This window comes from Sciurus carolinensis, chromosome X (genome assembly GCF_902686445.1).
Source record: "Sciurus carolinensis chromosome X, mSciCar1.2, whole genome shotgun sequence".
Taxonomy (NCBI): Eukaryota; Metazoa; Chordata; class Mammalia; order Rodentia; family Sciuridae; genus Sciurus; species Sciurus carolinensis.
Window position 1 is genome coordinate 66961245 of NC_062232.1, and position 21790 is coordinate 66983034.

At 31.6% G+C, this 21790-nt stretch overlaps 1 protein-coding gene across 10 annotated transcripts in view; it reads left to right on the forward strand.

Moving 5' to 3' along the window:
- Positions 1-21790, forward strand: part of Dach2 (dachshund family transcription factor 2) — a 557008-nt gene that overhangs the window by 195461 nt on the left and 339757 nt on the right. The gene's annotated exons all lie outside the window — the stretch shown is intronic.

Genomic DNA, 21790 nt, shown 5'->3' on the forward strand with positions numbered 1-21790 from the left:
TTGAGTCTTAATGACTTTTAAAAATGGTTAAAACTATTTATTAATTCAGAAGAGAATTTCTTCTTTTTAATCTCCATAGAATGTTTGCTTTGATATATTCTATTTTCAAGCTTTTTCAGAATGGATAACCTGCAAGGCCTTGTAGTTGGAGTTTCCTGTAAAGTAGAATATAAATCTGGGAAAATGCATTTATTTTTCCTGTATGTCATTGATTTCTTATGTCATAATCCTTGAACATAACCATGAAGAAACTCATTTTGTTTTGCTAATGTTGGGTAAGAAATTTGGAGTGGTTTAGTAAGTTCTATGCTATTGCCAATAGATGCACAATCTATACAACAGTCTAATATTATTGGTGAGGTGGGTAGTAGGCTGCATGAACATGTTATTGGGGTGGTAAAATTAGGATTGGCACTTTGATAGACATACTTGGTGAGCTTCCTTCATGCCCATACAGTTATTGTCATGTTACTTATTACATGTGCACAATCTGTTAATTGATCATATCTCACTTTTATTTTTCACTGCAACTTTTTGAAGGTATTAAGGACTATTCATTTTGATGTCAATTGAGCACAGAGCAGAACACTCCCAATTCCTTTTAGAACTTCTTGCTAAAAATAGGACTTTTCTCATTTCTAGGGAAGAAATGTATAGAATGCCATTCTATAAGCAAATTATAAGAAACTTATTCCCAGAAATTATATGTCCATCAGGCCAAGTCAGGGTACATATGTTGGCATGTTAAATACCTGTATTCAAAGACCAAGAAGGTCTAAGGTGGGAATGTAAATTAGTACATGCATTATGTAAAACAGTATGGATATTCCTCAAAAAATTAAAAATAGAACTATATGATCAACCCCACTACTGAGTAAATATCCAAAGAACATGAAATTATTATGTCAAAGGGATATCTGTATTTTCATATTTATCATAGTACTATTCACAAATGGAAACAACTTAATTGTACATCAACTGATGAATAGATAAATGATAATAATTAAGTAGATTTTACATGTTCTTACCACAAAAGTATGATTACTATGTGAGGTAATGCATATATTAAATAGCTTCTTTAGCCATTATATAATGAATACATGTATCAAAACATCATATTTTTTATAATACATATACGCATGCATATGGCATTTATTGTCAACTACAAAAAAGTCCACCAACACTTAAAAGCCACTCATAAATTAATATTGTTTAATTCACTGGAAATTAAAGATTTGCTTAAGTAATTTGCATGGTTTAGGAAGGAAAGGGAAAGTATAGATGGATAATAAAGACTAGTAGTTGGATGAAGGCATATTTTAATATCCTCACTTGTAACCTCCTGGTGCCCAATGAGCCACACAAATGTGACCTATCTTTGTGTGGTTCATCTTTTGTGTTGGTAAAGGAGATACTACAATAAATTTGTAGCTACTTATGTAAAATTAAAATGTATTAGATAATGAAGTCATTCAACAAACACTGATTAGGTATTTGCCATGTACCATGCATTCTTTTAGGCTTTACTGATGCAGAAATGTGTGTATACACATATCGTGTGTGTGTGTGTGTGTGTGTGTGTGTGTGTGCATGTGCATTTATGAAGTTTCCAAATTCTGTCTACAATGAATGCTAATCAAAAACAAATATTAATAATTTGCTAAATAGTTGTCTTATCAAATTGATTGAGATCATATTTATTGCCTTATCCTTCAGCCTTGAGAATGTGAGTTTAATAACCTCTGTTTCCTACCTAAACTCTGTTTCTTTCTATCATGACAGGTGCTCTCAGTCAGCTAGAGATTTTGTTGATATTCTGCTATGGCACTGTTAATCTTATTTTGATTGAAACAGGGTCTGGACAGCAAAATTGATGGGTGCTTATGGAGAGAGTGTTGCAAAAATGTGAAGAAAAAGGGCTTGATTTTTAGGTGTGCCCAGGGCAAGAATTATGACCTTCCTTAAAGTTGTAATTTAGAAAATGTTCCACTCATTTTGCTTCTCTTAGCACCATATGGATTATCAATCTATTTATTTAAGTTCTTTTAATATCTATATTTTGATTGACATAACTCTTGTCATTTTCAATGATTTTCTTGCCTAAGCATTATATGATAGAGTTTCACAAAGGACAGGACATTTATCTTTCTTGTTAGGTGATATCTTTTCTATCAAAGAAATTGCACAGCTAGTCATGTCATGTAAAAGCATCAGATTCTTAAAGACAAATTACATGTAGTATATTTATTATATAAACTAATTGTAAGAGAGTTTTGTTAGATATGCAAATAAGGCAGGAAAAATTGAAAATTAGTACTATGTGGAAGGATGGTTATGCTTAATTTAATATACAAAATGTATGTCAAAGATGAAAGGCATTTTGTTGCCATACTATAATTTAGTCATTCATCTAATCCTTTGCTATTAACTAAGAATTTGTATTAAACCAAATAATTAACTAAAAATTCAGTAAACCTCATTAATTTTTAAAACCCAACCCCCAAATTATCACTATTTTTACTGAGCCACCAACTTAATTAGTTGTAATCCAATGATGCTGTTAGAACTGAAATTGAATATATATTTTTCTATAACCATTAAGCCAGAAAAACAACACTAAGTCAAAATATTATCTAAAATGAGCAGTTGTCTAATTCAGTTCACATATTTCTAGCACAAAATATTGTATACTATCTTTAAAATGTTTTAAAGCAAACAGAACACTGAAAATGTTGAGTTTGACCTCAGTATTTTATTTTTAGTTAGTTTCTTAGAGAAATTTTTCATTTTTCTCTTTACTTCTCGCTTATAATGGCTCTTGATTCACTAATTTTTAATTAGTGTTTAGCCTAACACGTAACTTAGAATAGATTAATACATAGCTTCTAAAATGTTACCTTTATTATTTGTATTTCTGGCAGTTTTATTAACAAAATTTTTGGTTTGAATTTTGCTGTGCTTTTTTTTACCTGTGAGATATTTTCTTCCCTTTACAACATTAGTCGTTTACCACAGTAAGCACAGAAAATGAATACCTGTATTCCAATCATTTCAGAAGACATTATTTAATAGAGTTGAATGCTTCTGAAAAATAAATAATAAAAGGTTATGGGTGGGGCTGGGGTTGCAGCACAGTGGTAGAGTGCTTGCCTAGCACATGTGAAACACTGGGTTTGATCCTCAACACCACATAAATAAAATAGAAAAATTTTAAAAAATGTTATGGGTGCATATATTTTAATATTTTTTCTGAAAGAGAGGAGAAATATGCTTTTCTTCGAGAGACAGTTGACAGATTGTCTTCTTTTAGGGAGTGATATTGTAATAAAGAAATCTTTAGTTGTAAATAGCATTCATGATGTAAGTAAAGATATGTGCCCTAAAAATTTCAGTTGGATGGGAGATATATTGTTAAGAGTACCACCTATTCCATTTTCTGGGTGGGCCCAATATATTGTCAAGGGCCCTTATAAGAGAAAGAGGGAGACAGAGGAATCAGAGAAGGAGATGTGGCAATGGAGGCAGAGGTCAGAGTGATGTGATTGCTGCCTTTGAAGATGGAGAAGGGCCCATGAGCCAAGGAATGCAGGCAATATTTATACAGTAAAAAAGGCAAGGAAATGGATTCAGTCCCAGAAATTCCAGAAGGAATTCGATTCTGCTAACACCGTGAATGTAGTCCAGCACAATCTACTTCAACCTTTTGATCTCAGCAATATAAGTTCAATTTGTGTTGTAGTTCAATTAAAAAAAGAAGAAGAAAACAGAAAATAATGACCTGTGTCCTGTAAGGCATTATATAATATATCACATTATAGTGATACATCATTTTCAAATATAGTAGTATTCTGTTGCAAATATCCGAACTATACTTTATTACTTAAAAATACTTTAGTAACATTAATAATTACTCTTAAATCTGTCTGCATGGATTTATTTTTAAATATAGTATAACTAAAGTTAGTTTCTCAGGGTTAAAATACAGGCAGGTTTAATAGAGTTTAGAGGTGGAAGTTTTGAAAGCTAAAAAACAAACTGAAGGCTGGAACATTGAATATATTGGGTATCAATTTATTTCCTAATGTTGTTAACTGGACTATTTAATCCATGAAATATTATTTTGTTTACAACAAAATTAAAATATTTTCTTAGTGTTCAATTAAGCCAACAAGAGTTAATTAACCTCTTCTTCCCTAAACACACATTTTTTTCTTTATTTTTTTTTTTATTTGTGCTGGGGATTAAACCCAGGGCCTTGCACATGCTTGACAATTTCCACACAGGTACATCCCTAGCTGTACACAATTTAGTATGTAATTCTGTAATATTATTTACTGCGTTCCAGATAGTAAGAAATTTTGACTCTTATAAGAATGTTTTACAATAAATTCATATACATACATATATATACACATATATTATATATATGTATATATGTGTAGGTTTATATGTGTATATATATGTATATATGTGTATATACATATATATAGAACATAGACCTATTATCTCTTCTTTCCTTTTTTATTGATTATTTTTAGTTATACATAACATTAGAATTCATTTCAACATAATCATAAAAGCATGGAATGTTATTTCTTCTAACTCTTTACAGAAAATTAAGATTTTATGAATTAAAGAGGATGATAGAAATAAAACGAAGTTATTTTTTTCTAATAAAATAAATCAACTATTATTGCTATCTTTATATTCTAGCTATCATTCAAATAAGTCTAATATCCAGTGGCAATTGGCAGTGGTAAATATTTGATGTATATAAAGCAGAGTTTATACAAAACCATTTGGGCAAATGTGGAAAATGGTTGATAATTAAGAAATAGATTATCTCACATAAAAATAGAAAGCGTTCTTACTGGATTTTTTTTTCTGCTTTTAACATTAGACAAATTCACAAGATAGATGTAGTATCAGACTTGTTCAGGAGCACATGTACTCAAATTGCAGTAATAGAAAGATTAGCCTGGCTTCTTTTCAGGGCATGTATGTTTATGCTGCTCTTTCTTTTGATCCTACTCATCTTCAAAATCCTATTTAAATATCACCTCCTTTGATTCACTCAGGATGAATATTTCTTTTGTGCTCCGTGATGCATTGTTTATGTCAGTTCTTTGGTCATTTATGTATGTGCATAGTTTTCTCAGTGGCTTGTGAGAACTGGTCATGTATTGTACATATTTATTTTCCCCATAGCATCTAACACAGTTCCTTATACATAGTGAATATTCAAAATATCTCCGTGAAGCTGAGTTTCATTGAATATTTTGACAAATATTAGCAGCAGGATATATATAAATATGTAAACTTATAAGAATGCCATTTCTTTAATGTAAATAACTATACAAAATAAATGAGAGAACATCATTTAAATTCTGTATTTTTCATATATTTTGGGAGTCTTTTGAATATTCAAATGATAAATGAAAACAGTGATGAATTTTTGAGAGAGAAAGGAAGAGATTATGTGGGGAAGGAGAAATGTTCCTTATCAAACTGATCAAAGTGTCACCTTTTCCAGGCAGTAGTTTAGAATTCTTAAACACACACACACACACACACACACACACACACACACCCATGCACAAACTTTAAGTAATGAATAAGTAAAAATACCACAGCAATTATTTATGCTGGGAATAGCTGCTCCATTATGTTATATCAAGGTGTCAGCATTATATCATTTCAATTGCTTATTTCTTTTAATATTTTGTTGTCTTATAAGCATACCAGTTTTCTTTGGGATGAGTGGAATGATCCCTTTTCACAGTACATATTAAAGGTTTAAATTCTCTTGTGACTAATTTGGGGAAAATATGTCTTTGCATTTGTTTACTTGTAAAATGTTGCTATTAAAGGTTTCTCTCTTTTTTCTTTTTCCAAGAATAGTGTTTGAGAAAAAATATAGTCTGGTAAAGTTATAAGCATCTTATTTTTCTATACCTGAAATTTTCCACGTGTTCTGAATGAGTTTGCTGCACACTTTGATATTTTTACTTCTCTCTGTACCTGTCTTTCTAGGTGTATGTATGAGTGTTTTATACATTTGTGTACATATGTATATCTGTATACACATGCATGAACACGTATATATAATACCTATACCCCTCCTACTCATAAATATGATGCCAAACAAATAGTTGCTTTCTATCAGTTTGGAGAGAATAATTTTAGTTTAACAATTTTGGGTATGCTGAAGCTCAGCATTGATTCTGTATCTTTAACTGTTAACTTTAAAACTTGCCATGAATGAGAGAATGTCTGTTGAATTGCTACCTTTATGTAGTTGCATCAAGATTAAGTAAAATGTTCATCTCTGTCACATTGACTATAGTCATAGTTTTCTAAGTGTGCTTGGAGTTCTTTGGATGTGCAAAGGAAGGACCATATGGAACTGGCTTTCTCCAAGGTACTACTGGGTATGGTTTTGTGTGTTTCAGTGTGCCTTTTGGCACTGTTAGCAGTTCAGCACCCTGGGAAAGGCATTGCTTTCAAACATGAGTAATTGATGAATTGTATGTAATATGCAAATGTGAATGCATAAATCTCCTGAATGACAGCTTAATTTATGTGAGCTTTTAAGAATGTGGGATTAGATTTTAATTAAATATCTTCAAAGGCACCCTGACTTATTCAGTTTTTTTTTTTTTTTTTGGCTGCTATCTTTACAAAGTAGTGGGGGAAGGCTTAAATCATAATTTTATACACATTATTCACATTTTTCTACTAAGTGATCATTGTTTTTCAGGAAAAAATGAAGGTATTTAAAGAGGAAAGGCATTTGTCTTTAATTATAAAAACACTTGTTCTGTTACAATGGTTGCAGTTTGTTATACATGATAGATATAGAAAAATATATGTGGTTTGAAAATGACTTAAAATGCAAACATAGTTCTTAAACATCCTTTAGGTACTACATATTTTCAGATGGTAAATTAAATAACGGTAATTGTGAATGAAGTGTCTTAATACAGATCGTTGGTATGCTAATCCTGCTTATGATTTTCAAAAATGTTATTACCTTACATATAGCTTAAATAGTTAATGGTAATAGAGCTCTCTCCCTTCTTTTGCTCTTAGATATGCAGTGTGTGTAGATATAGATCTGTGTGTGTAGATAAAAGTGCATTTGAAACCTTATATTACATAATGCATATTCACATTAAAAAAAAGTCAACCAAAATTTTGAAGTTCACAGGCACTTTTTCCTGTTAATCATCCTATGTGATCAGAAAATGAATTAAAAAGACATGAATTTTAATAGATACACACAAAATGTGCTATAAATTCTCATTCTTTTAAAAATATCTTTCAATGTATTCACAGTGTAAAGACAGTCATATTTCCTATAAGTATTGTACATGAAGAAAATTCACCACTAATGCGTTAAGCCTACTCTGTTTTTCCTGTGCATTTGTTTTCTTTTAATTTATAGTCAAGATGTTGATTTTATTTTTGACACCGGGGATTGAACACAGAGGTACTTAATCACCAATCCATATCCCCAGTCCTTTTTTATTTTGAGACAGGGTCTCGCTAATTTGCTTAGGGCCTTGCTAAATTACTGAGGCTGGCTTTGAACTTGCAATCCTCCTGCCTCAGCCTCCTGAGCCACTGGGATTATAGGCATGCACCACTGTGCCCCAAAATAAATTAAATTTTGACTATAGCTAAGTACCTGTTATATACCTCTTCTTCTGAATGTGTTTCCCCTCTGATGTATCATTGTAGAGGTTAATTGTGCAAACTCTGTAATCATACTTCATAATTCCATGTTCTGAATCCCAATTTTATCACTGCCTACTGTGACATGACCTTGAGCAGAACATTTAGCTGTCTCTGTTTCTGGATTATCTTTAGAATTAGATGACTTAATAGAAAGCATTTAGTAGACTTTGAGACTTATTGTTTATTTCCACTGTTCCTATCTGTTTTAGTTAGATTTTACATCTCTGTGACCGAAACACCTAACAAGAACAACTTAGAGGAGCAAAAGTTTATTTACAGCTCATAGTTTTCAAAGGTCTCAGTCCATAGATGGCTGAGTTCTTTGCTCTGGGCAGAAAGTAAGGCAGTGCATAATGGGGGAAGAGTGGGGGAAGAGTGGAGGAAAACTATTCAGCTCATGTTGAGATCAGAAAGCAGAGAGTGGTGGGGAGGGACTATGGGGAAGATGTTCCATTCCGGGGTATGTCCCCAGTGACCCACTTTTTCCTGTCATATCCCACCTGCCTAGAGTTACCACTCAGTTAATTCAAACTAGGATGGACTGATTAGGTTACATCTCTGACAATCTAATCATTTTCCCTCCAAACATTCCTGCATTAACAGAAGCATTAGGAGGACACCTAGTTTCCAAACCGTAATAATATCATAACCTCAGTTTTGCCTAGCAGGCCTCTTTTCTCACTTGCTGGCTCCATGACAGCTTCATTGACTTCTCTATAACTTTGTTTCAAATGTATCTACCATGCCTCTTCTTCCTGTCTATATCCTATCTGATCTTGAGACCTGACTAAGGGCTTCTTTACTCTATGAATCTTCACTGACTCATTCCTCTGTAAAAGCTCCACTTTTTTTCCTGAGTTTTCTTCTATCATAGTCTTTGTTGTTTAATCATTCCATTATTTATTTTATTTGCATCATGTATACAGGTATAAAACTTACATTTCACTTACTTGGTTTTGGTTAAGTAGGTTGACTTAAAAATCACTTCTATTGTGAAGTCCTAGCTCCTTTTATCCGATTTGCATCTATCTAGGTTTGGGAAAACACAGGATGTTTGTATCTCCAAGTATGATAGTCTTGCACAATTCTCCTCTTTGGTCCCCTGCTTATTCTGGTTCCATGATGGTTGAGATTATTTTTTCCACTCTGATAAGGTGATTTTCTGTTTATTACTAATTAATGAAGAAAATATCATTGGTCTCATGTTGAAAAATAAATTCATACAATATTATAGATATAAAATGAAACAGATAAGGGCTTTAATTCTGGCCATGCTGGCACCTTCAGCAAGTTAACTTCACTGAGGCTGTTTCTCCTCTTAAAATAGGGGAAATAATTCCCATTTCATGAAACTACTTAGAGAAGTAAAGGAAGTTGATGTAAAACTAGCATAGTGCTAGACACATGTAGGTGTTAATTTACTAACAATTTTCCTTCTTTTTAGTCATCTAGCAACTGTAACAAAACTCACAATAATGGGCTATAGAATGGAATCAAAGCCCTTCCTTAAATGAGATATGATATGGGAGGAATGGTGAGTTTTTCAAGAACAGTATAGGACTATGTTTTCCAGTTTCTTCTCTGAAGGGACCAGAATGTGTAGACATTTTAACACATATTATTATTATTTTTTAAAGAATATGAAAAGGATGGAACCAGGATGAATCTCTTTAGACTTTTTCAATCCAAACATGGAAGGTAGCTATAAACATAAATTCTTAGGTTGTCCCAACTTTCATAGCAGATACAAATTCTACTCTAATGTGGTTACATTAGAAATAGTTTCTTTTCAAATGTAATCTCTTTGATGATTATGATTTCAACTCTGGAGATAGCCTATTATGCCTTATTCTGTTAAATTAGGGGAAGCAGGTATGAATTTTATGATATATACATAAACTTACATTTGCGTATAAGCTGTTATTCCAGGAACTGTGTTAGACTCAAAGATGAAATAAACCCCACATGGTACTGACCATGTGGGTTCAATGGGCTGAGAAGATCTTACAGAGCAATTTGCATCAGTGAGATTCTCACTAAATATTTATTGAAATGATAGTTTAATTACTAGAGAATAGAGCTCATTCATACTGTTAATTGAATATAAGACTATTACTTGTATTTATTTTTCAAGTTAACCCTTTTATATGAGTCATTATAAAATATTTGATTAGAATTGTTAATTATTTTTATGATCTGTATGATTCTAACATTGTTACGTAAACTCTATGAGCCTAAGTTTCCTAATCTGTAGACTGGAGATAGTAATGTCTAATTGCAGAGTTTTGGTAGGTATTATACATATTATGTCTCTATCTATTGTTTACATTTCTATCATCTATTATATCATCACACTTTATTACATTTTCAGTGTTTCAACTCACATCTGTTCTGACACATTCAAATTCAACTGAAATAATTATATATAGGCATCATTTTCAAGAGTTCAGATGAGAAAAATGAAGCATAAGGAGAAACATTTAAAAAGTTATAGTGATTGTTATGGGAACAACCACAGATGGGAATTAAGTAAATATGTATTGCAGTATTGGTTTTTCCCTAGCAAGCTGTGTGATCGTAGATAGGCAAATTGTTTCATCCTTTTGAGCTATTGCCTCCTTATCTTTACAAAAAGAATTTTCACTACAATGTGTGCATTTTTCAAAACATCATGTTGTATATCATAAACATAATTTATATTTGTTTAATAATTAAATGAATGTAGATAATAGATTGTCATTTCACAATATGTTTTAAACTAAACTGCTTTCATTGTCACTTTTATAACTGAGTTTTTAATAATATGTTCTCACATCTCACATATTATTTTCCTAGATGTCAAATGCTACTTCTTTTGTACTAAAGTTGAGAGAATATTTTCTTGTTGGTAGAAAAAATTTTTTTGTCAATGGAATTTGAAAGTTTCTCTCAATCTGTTCTTTATAATTATTTAGCACATTTACCTAGGATGGTTTGCATGAGGCCTTAACACAAATGGGCTATAAAATTACTAGAAAATAATATTTACTCTGTCATTAATGTTTACTTAAGTAAAGGTTGTGTAATCAAAGTCAGGAAGTATACTTTAGAAGGAGTATTTTTGCCTGACACCATTTGGACTAAGCTATAAGGAGAATTCACATGCCTTCTCATTCACTTTGTAATTTATTTCACCCTCATATGTTTTAAATTCAGAACACTCATACTTTTTGTAAAATGGAGACATCATGTTTGTTTTCTTTCTAATTAGAAGAAATAGCAAGTACAGACATCTCTTTTCTGTGTTATTGGCTCAACATTCAAGATATTCTAAGGCAAATATTGCATGTCTCATTCTAAAGGCAATGTGAGCCCAGATTAATTTTGCAAAATGTCTTAGTGAAGAAAAAGGAGTAAATTTCTATTGCTGATTTTGTACTGGTGGTAGTTGTGGACCTTAGAGTATGTACCATATCTGATCTCATAATCTGGACATAATAGAGGAGATGGCTTTCAGAAATAGAAATGAATAGTCACATAGCCTGACTATATCTGAAAAATAGTAGCAAGAATTATAGTTCTGCTAAATAGCAATTGCTTCTGGTCACATTTGTTTACTTTTAAGTAGAATGGGTCCAAACTTATAAACTTTATTCCTTTTCTGTTTTCTAGATTTCAGCAGCTATGCACTGGTTAAATCCTATTATGACTCCCTGTTACTTAAAATTCATCTTCCTTTATTCAATTGGTTTGTAATAATGCCTAGGCAGCTGTAAATTTTAAAAGCCTCTCAGGTAATTCTGATGTGTAGATTGAGAATTACCTATTTACTCTGCACTATGTTAAAAAATTGTTTCTTTGTTCCACTTTCTTTAGGATGAAACTACATTCCCAGTGCGAGGATTTTAATTTAATGAACTGTAAATATTAGAATATTATTAACATTGGCACAAATATTGGGTGAAGAGTTGTAGCTCAACTGTTGTACAAATGTGTGGATCCTTTCAATAGATGCATGTATGGATTCATAAGTACAATTTTATGTGACTGGATTTGAAGGATTAGAGTTGGGGACCATTAGCCAAATATAAAATATATTAAGATGAGTCTAGATCTGAGGAATAAATTCTGAGTAGAAGCAAATTTGTTTCTTATTCTATATTATGCAGTCAGTAGCTAGAAACCCTTCACTATTTCTACATATAAATGAATCTGTAGCCTAAACTGTGAAAAATTTGGATAACTGTTTTTTATTTTTTTCTATTTGCTGTACACAGTGCCTTTTGCTCCAGAGGTTTCAGTTGCATAGACGTAACTATTGTATAAAACATGCTTCTTAACAGAAAAGCTGAATTTCTTATTACTTATGTAGATGTTTTGTTGCAACACAGTTGCCATCTCAGAATGTTAAATCTATGAAAGGAGGGGAATTTTAAATTTTTTAATACAAGGACCCCTAATTTTTAAAAAGTCAACACCTATGCAAAATGATGTTAGTGAACAGCTATAATCAACATTAAAATAATGATGTACAAAAATATAAATTGTTTTATTTGATAGCATGTTTGCTTCTCTATGGAGAAAGAAACAAACCTTTATTTTGGCAGCAAGCATTTCCAAAGGAAGCAAATGTTTTAGTCACTCTGGCCAAAATAAATGTTTTCTTTTAGGCTGTTAAGTCAGCCAAATGTTTTCATAGCATTTTCAAAATGTTTCCACCCTTTATTTTCACAGTTAAGGTCTCTCTCCTTCCCACCCATCACTCTATGGAGATATTTTGAGAATGTATTTTGACCATGAAAACAGAGAAAGCGTTTTCTAAATGTTGTCTTTTTAAATCTTGAAAGAGTGTTCTCAACATTTAAGAAAGAGAAAACAAAAACGACAGTATGGTGTAGTTTAAAGAACCCTAGAAGCAACAGAACTTGGTTCTAGCTTTGACTCTGCAGCTTGCTTTTGGGTTACCTTTAATTGCACCTCACTCTTCTTTGCTTTCATTTATTAATCAGAAATATGAAATAGTTTTACTAAACATAATCCAGTCTATATTTTGCATTTCCTTTCTGTAAAATGATATTAATACATTGAATATGTGTGTCTTTTAATATCAAAATATCCTCTATGTATTTTTAAATTTTATTTTATTTTGGTGAGAACACTTAATATGAGATCTATGCTCTGAAAAATATTTTAAGTGTACATTATTGTTAACTATATGCACAGGGTCATACAGCAGATCTCTATAACCTGGTTATCTTGTATAATTGAAACTTTATGCCCATGAAGCAACTTCCTGTTTCCCCCTATCCAAAGCCACTGTGAACCACCATTCCACTTTCTGATTATTTGTCTGATTACTCTAATAACTCACATAAGTGCACTTATGCAGTATTTATCCTTCTGTGAAGGAGGGGCTTACTTAAATTAGCATAATGTCAACATGTTGCATAGTACAGTTCAAAAACAATGCATATTATATTTTAAAATTTTCTAGTGGAAAATTCACTTACCTTTGTGTTTTATTTAAAAAATTAAGTCAATCAAACAAGTTATATAAACATAGTATTCAAACGCCTGGATTAATCTGACAACAATGGGTTCTCTATCTCCTAGCAGGATGAATTCAAACATTTTTTCACTACAGCATGATTACTTTGATAACTAATTTAAACAGCTTCTGCCCCTGCCTCAGTTTCCCAGACTGAATGAGTAAAATGCTGCCTGAATTTATTTTGAGTTGAATTTTATAAGATGGAAGAAAGTGAATATAATAAGTGAATGTGATTAGTATTTTCCTGCAATACTTTCATTTTTGGTTTAGAGTTATTAGATAAGTTTTGGAATTCTAAAAAGTTTTACTCAAATAGTGTTGATAAGTTTAAGAAAAGTAAAATATGATGCTCATTATACATTCCATTACAGTGAAAGAAAAATGTTAAGACAATAATCTGCACCAACTTAGCAGCTCTAAGATTCTTAATTACATCACTACTACCAATAAGAATTGCCAAATTTTTGAGCATTGTTATGAAAGACTACATACCATACAATAGGCTTCAGCCATGTTTTTTTCTATCTCTGTCTGTCTCTGTCTCTCTTTCTCTCTCTTTCTCTTTCATATGTGCGTGTGTATGTGCCTTTGTGTGTATTTACTACAACTCTGCCAGCTAGGAGTTATTTTTTCCAATTTACAGATTAGGATATGAAACATATAGAAGTTAAATGATTTGCCTCATGTCAAACAGATGGTACAGCTTGTAATGTGCTTAAATCTGGTCTGGCTAATACTAAAAGAAATTAAACTTTCATGTTTTCTTGTCACAGAAATGCAGTGAGTAACAACATTTATAATAGTAATGCAATAGATTGGCAAGGGGTATGAGCTGGACAGTTTCACCAGTTCCTAGAGACCTTTTCACTTGTACTTTAGAATGGTACTAGGATAGAAGCAATCTTGATTGCCCTGACAAATGATCTGTTCAAAGCTAGGCCCAAAGTCAAACTCTGGTCATAATTCTTAGAGCTCTGTTTGGTGTCTTCTGACGTAGAAGGCCACAAAATACTTGCAGTTTATTAGTATGGCCTAAATGGGGAGTGCAGGCCTTGCTCTGGTCATGCCCCAGTTGTTGATCTCTGTCTAGTTCTGAATGATAGTGAAAACCACATGGCTGCCAAGTGAGCAAATATTGTAGCAGAGTTAAAGGAAGATGGAGTTGTGATATTTTACATATATGGAACAATGCTTTACTAAAGAAAGAAGGTATCATAGAGTGGCTTTTTAAAGATTCTTTGTTTTCAAGAACTATCCTTGATTTTTAATTGCTTTTATATTAGAAGCTTGCTTTTCTGGTTCACCTTTTAAAACTCATAGTTAATGAGTGCCTGTAATAAGCCCAACATTATTTTTTAGTATCAATGATGGCTGTAAGTAAGTATAAAGATTAGGCATGCTCAAAGAACTTGAAAAATACAATTAGGAAAATAAAACATTAAATAAATTTTTATTTGTGGAATAACACAAATATGTCAGGTAAGAATATAGGAAATGTTGCAATGCAAATGAGAATGGGCAAATAAAGTGTTATAATTTCAGAGCTGTGATTAGGCACCTAATTTATAAGCTTGCTATCTTTTCAACAATGTACTTAATCCTATATTTTTCTGGTGTAAACCATTATACATAATTCTTTCCCACCTTCGAATCAACAAGTGATAAATGTAGCTCTCTTCCTACCATCTTGTCTTATTCAAATAATCTTGTTTCATGTCAATGACAAGAGACTTAAAAACCAAGATCATTAATTATAGTGATGCACCAATTTTACAAATATGAGCATATATCTATGTGTGTGTGTGCATGTATGTATATTTTTGCAGTGCTGGGAATAGATCCCAGGGCCTCACATGTGCTAGGAAAGTGCTTTACCAGTGAAGTACATCCCCAGCATTATTCAGTAGAAATGTTACATGAAGTACAAATGTTATTCCCATTTCTAGAGGCCATATTTAAAAAGAAAAAAAATAAGGTAAAATTAATTTGATAGTATTTTATTGAACTCCATATATTTAAAATAAAGTAATTATAACTTGCTATAAAATATTAATGAAATAATTTGTATTATTATTTTTTGTACCAAGATTTTACATTCAGTTTGTTTTTATAATTATACAGTATCTCAATTTAGACTTGCTACATTCCACATGCTCAATTGCCATATGAGGCTGATTTTCATTTTATTGGGAAGTTCAGTGCTAGATTTAAAAAGGCAAATAAGAATTTTAGCTGTATGACCTGGTACAATCTATTTAACCCATCTTTGCTTGGCCTCTGGAAAATGGGACAATAGAGGCACCTACATCATAAAGTTTTAGATTAAATAAAGTAAATATTTAGAAAGATTCAAAACAGTGCTTGGTGCATGAGTGTTGTGTTTATAATCATTAATGATTTATATCAATATTTTATACTACATATTCAAAAATAAACCTCATATTGGTGTATAGATAAATTTGTTTCATTTATAACTATTTTAATAATAAATATTTTAATGGAAATATTTTTAACTTTATTTTATTTATTTATGTTTTTATGTGGTGCTGAGGATTGAACCCAGTGCCTCACACATGCTAGGCAAGCATTCTACCAATGAGCCACATCCCCAACCCTAATAAAAAAATCTTTAAAGTGGAAAAGCACAGTTTAAATGAAAGAAATAGAATGTTTTATCAAAGTTAAAGCTATAATAAAATACTTCTTTATTTCATAATCTATTTTTTTCAACAGTCAAATGAGAGTTAGTGACATGACTATAGCTTTAGGTTATGGCTGAATTACATGCAAATATATTTGTATCACAGGTCAGTGATTTACAAAAACGCAGACATGCTATTAGCATGTTCATGTTTATGAAATGAGTCCTATTCCTGCAAACCACCTTATTTATACTTTTCAGTGTGAGAACATACATGATGTGAATCATTACTCAGAATTGTTCCTGCTTAGGAAACCGGCAGTTACTTCATAGTCATCTTTAACCTTATGATTATTACTTTGGATTTTTAATTTAAACCAGTATTTTAAAGAATTGCTCCTATGTTATGTGACCTAAACTGTTTTACTCATGTGCCAATATTCTCTCTTCAGTATTTGAATATTTAATTTTTGCCTCCCTGTTGAATCATATTTCTCTCAAAAGTGTATGATCTTAAATTCTTAAATGTTTAAGCAAATTATGTATTAAATGTAATAATTTATTTCTGGAGGCTGAAAACTTGGTTGTTTTGTACTGCTTGCCTAGCACATGTGAGGCACTGGGTTCAATCCTCAGCACCACATTAAAAATAAAGAAATAAGATAATGTCATTAGGTCCATCTTCACCTAAAAATATTTGAAAAGCTCTTGTCTGGCAACATTGTACATTAACTACCAATGTGTGCATAGGCAGTTTTTTCTTTTGAAATTCCTACCCAGAATATGGAAAAGCAATTTTGAATTTGATATAGTCAAAGTTAAATGGATTTATAATATTGTTCATTAGGATAGAACTGATTTAGCATGTTATTAATTAACATTTGTAGATAGTTAACATACAGAATAGGAAATTCTTGAAAATGCAGGAGTTTAAATAAGAAAAAATATTCTGAGTGGATGAGAGTTTCCATTCAATTCTCCATATTTCATTTCAATGATTATTGTTCTCCCTTTCCTCTCCCCCAAAGTTAGGGAAAATTGGACATTATGAAGGTAAATTAAAGGTTCCTTGGTACTATCATAAATATAAGGTCATTTAAGCTAACATCTTTAGCATATAAATATAAAAGTGGGCATCTTGAGATGTTAGATTACTTGATAATGATAATAGAGTTAATAATGCTGATTCCAAATATGTTTCACATTTTTGCAACTTCTGAATATTTAGAGAAATGACTTTTCACATTTTGATACATAGATATGTTTACCATAGTTAATTTTTGCTAAAATGAGAATTTTATGTCTTTTTTCATAATTTTCCTTTTCAGATATAATATTTTAGACTTTAATATATGTAAAATGAAAATGACATGTTTGAAAGACTTATTTGATTAAAAAAAATGACCATAATGCTTTCTTTTCAGATAGTTGTGTGCTGGTAAAGGTTTAACAGCTGTCTGGGAGTGAGCAGGGTTGAATGCAGTCCTGATGTATACTGTTGCTGATTTCCATGGTGTAAATAATTCCATCATAGCTGATCTCAAGTTAACAACATAAAGTTCTTAATGGGAAGCTGGAAATTGATACACACAATTGGTGCTTGCAAGTGGGTACAAGCTTGTTCAAGTACATTACTGTCTTCACAGCATGAACAACATATTGAGGATTCAGTTCAGGATCTTTATTTATTTCACTTGGGTCTGATTTTCCGTGTATATGTGTATACTCTCACTCATGCATGCATTCAAGTTCTTAATTTTATGTATTTGTCTGTATTCTCTTTAAAACCCAGTATCCCTTGCTTTTGTAAGGGATGACTGTTTTTCAAAACATTAAAGGTATTCATTGAGAAATAGAAGTTGGTTCATAGAAGGATGTATGTCCTAACATTACTTAGGACATTGCAGAAGGAAAAAAATGAAAACAATAGAAAAGGAACTTCCTAACAATACATGTAACAAGATTTGGATAAAATCCCTATGCCTTTGACTTTGACTTTAGATCTTAAATGATATGACATATTTCCTTAAGGAACATCTTTTATCCATATCCTACACTTCTACTCACTCCTTCAAGGAATAAAATTATAGAAAACAATGTTTTTTTTTTTTAACTAGAAATCTTGAAAAATAAACTATAGACTTTCAGTGTCAGTGTAATGTTTCAGAGGACGGAAACATCTTGCATTCATTGCAATTTATCTGGAACACAACTTTTTTAGACTTTTTGTGGTACTCTTTGTCAGAGGTGATTAACCACCAATTTTAGAGCACCAACAATTGCACCATGTTAATGTTTAATTAGCAAAAGGGAAGCACCTGTAGTGTGGAGGAAGAGGCGCCAAGATTAGACTATACACATTCAGGTTGTAACAAAAGACAAATTAAATGAGCATACTATTTATCTTAAGGGAAATGTAGTTGCTAAGTTGTTAGATAGCCTCAACTCATGGGAAGTACAAGCAGTAAGCAAGCTTTAGCATGTATTTAATTGTTGACTTTTTACAAATAAATAAGAATGAGGGATGTTTGTGAGCTTTCCTGTCCTTCCAGCACAAAGGCAGTCTGATTGTACTTGGAATGATTAGACAGATCTATGACACCTTTATTTTAATGTGTCATACTTTGCACTTGACATTTTGCCTCTCACCAAAAAAATTGACTTGCTCCCCCCTTATCTCATTCTCTACTTCATCAGTCTCCCTGTATTCATATGGGGAAGATTATTCTAAGCGCTTTCTTAACACCTTTCCTTTGCTGCCACTTTCACATTTATAATTATCTTTTTGTGAAAAGATAAAAAGATTTAAAATGATTATTCTTGGCAGGAGGCCTAAGGTGAAACCCTGTTGTATTTAATGTGTAAATTATAATGTGTACAGTTGTGAAGAGGGGTTTTGTGAAATGCTCATGTAACTACAAGAACTTAAAGGAAGCTGTCAGAGAGTTTGTACTCTTTACTGGCTAATATTCATTTAAAAGAATCTCATAATACATTATATCTGAAGGGTAAATGAGTAGTTTAGGTTAAACACAACCAATAACTTTATGGAAGACAGGATGATGAAGGATACAATAGCCTCTCAGCAAGGGTTTAGAAAAAGTAAAACCCTTCCTTACAATTACTTTGAAGTTTATTTGGAATGATTAAATTTCCTGTGGCTTAATGTAAATTGAGAATTAAATAGAAATTGTTACCTTACTGATCAGCTGAACTTGCTTGCCCACTTTTCAAGTTGAACTTGTGTATGACTTTTCTAACCAACACATTTGAAGCAGAATCAGTCCTTTAATCTAAATAGGAAAATAAAGGAAAACATGTATAAGTTCTTCTATCTTGTCAAATTTCAAAATATTTCCCTTCTAAATTTAGATTGTGAAACTATTCAGTGTGCTTCCCTTCTATAGTATGAATTAGTAACCTGCCACCTGTTCATTCTGGTATTTTAAACCAGTTATGGGAGAGTTCATAAAAAAGAAAACAATATATTTGGCTCAAATTTCCATTTCTGAATATCCGAAGAATCTCACAAAATGTTTAGAATGACTGTACAAAGTATTCTTACAAAATATTCTGAATAATTATCTCACCCCTTCTTTTTTTCCTTCTTTCCTTCCTTCCTTCTTCCTTTCTTGATGATGTTTACTTTGTACCTAAAATTATGCTAGGACATTCAAACAATACTAATACAATAAGATAAAGCCCCTAATAACAATAAACTTGTTATTAGGGACTGTAACTTATTGTAGTGATATCCTATTTACATTTAATTTTTTTATAATAGGCAGAGTAATACTGTTCACTTTATCATGGTGCCTAGTTGAATTAATTTACATTTATAAAATGACTAAAAGAATGAAAGTGCTGTACACATTCAGGAAATTCCTGCTGTCCTGAAGATGGAAAGAGGGTTGTAGTGAAGTTCATCACAAGCTCTTTCATAGGTGGAGGGTCCAGTGCTCAGTACAATAATGGGGTTCAATGGCCAAAAATGTTTAAGAATTTTAAATTTTCCATGATTTTGCCCTTGAGGAATATTATTTCTTCCCCCAAAGGAGAAACAATAGGTTTACTGGATATGACTGGCTTTAAATCATATTTAGCAAATATGCAAGAGGAGCATGTTAGTTAAATTCATCTAAAAAAAACTTATCAGTGATGAAACACTTTTTGTTTCAAGATATAAAGGTGCATTTGTCTCTATCTCCTCCTGCCTTGAGGGGGTGTTATTTAACAGCATATTTGTGATTGTCTAACCCACTCTGCCAAAAATAACCTTTTCTCAAAGCAGAAAATAAATAACCCCCAAGAAAGAGAAAGTCCAAAGACCATGAATACATACAATATAGGGTATATCTCCAAAATTATTGTCTAATGCAGCAATTATAATAACATTAATATAAAAGCAATGAACTAGATGCATTAATGTTAAAAATGCAAAAACATAATAAATATATAATTCTATTTACCACTTATATGCATAATTTCTTCACATAAACTTTGAAGAGGTTTTTAATCTACTGCTTATCCTCTTATATTTGGGGATAAATTTTATACTTTTATTTTTAAGTAGTGAACATAATATATGTATGTATATCTATATATACGTATACATGTAATCTTATTTGCTCACTGTAAAATTATGGTTTTATAATTTGAGCTGTGTCATTCATTTTCCTAACCTTGAACTGATCTGTGGGTTTTAGGCATCAAAAATGTACCCAGATCAGCATATCCCATTCTTACAGTCTTGTGCCAGGATTTGAATTTGAAGTTAATTTACATATAAACTGGTGAAATTCTATTTCAAGCTAACCTTTTTTTAGTAGTCAATTTTAGGTATTTGTATTACATCTTTGTTTTATCCTCAACACTGTCTTGTTGGTAGTAGGATCCATAGAGTCAAATTATATGAGTAGTATCAAAGAGATTTTTCACTTGAAATGGAGACCCACATTACTCATTGTAACTATTAATGTCATTTAGCTTCAGAAAAATGCTAAAACAGAGGTGTGCATGGGACTCAGTGGTAGAGTACTTGCCTAGCATGCAGAAGAACCTGGGGTCAATCCCTAGTACTGTGAAGAGAAAAAAGAAAAAAATGGTAAAACTTTTACTTTGAGTCAGAAGTACTCATGAAGGAATGATAAAAAATCAGAAGCTTAAACAAAAAGTCATAATGCTTTTTCTGTAGTTGAACAAAAGATTAAAATTATAGATAGGGAGAGAGAATACCATGTTTTTAGAAAAAAGTTCTTTTTTTTTCTAAAAATAGTTTACTCGTATTAGACCATTAGAAGCTAGAAGGAAATAGGAAATAATCTTGGCCAGCAGTTGGATTTTAGTTGGTTTATTTACTTGAAGATAGTGATGGAAAAGGAGATTTTGAAGAATTGAATAACTGAAAAATGATAACTGTTGTTGACTTGGACAAGCTAAAACAAATGAACAAAAAGATCAGCTTCATGGCCCTTTTTAAATACATTGTCTAAGTAATTCCATGGTGCCACCATTACCATTTAAACTAATAATCTATCTAAATTGGGAAATTCTGCATAAATATGCTCATGTATTGGTCATTTCTTTCTTATTTTGCATATTATGATAGAGTATTTTAGACGGAGGAGTTGATAATTCCTCATAATTCCTCAAGTCCAATCATTTTGGTATACATTTAGCAGAAAATGAAACTCAAGCATAGAGAAGTTGAGTTTCACAGGGTCACAGAGTGACTCAATCACAAGTGGTATTCAAGTCGAACCTGAGTCTACAGTTCATTGCTGGCCTATTGCAATGTATGGTTTCTTATAAACCATGATGTGAAAGAAAAATCACTTTTTAGGTGTAACATGAGAATGTATTTAGTTGTTTGGCGTTTA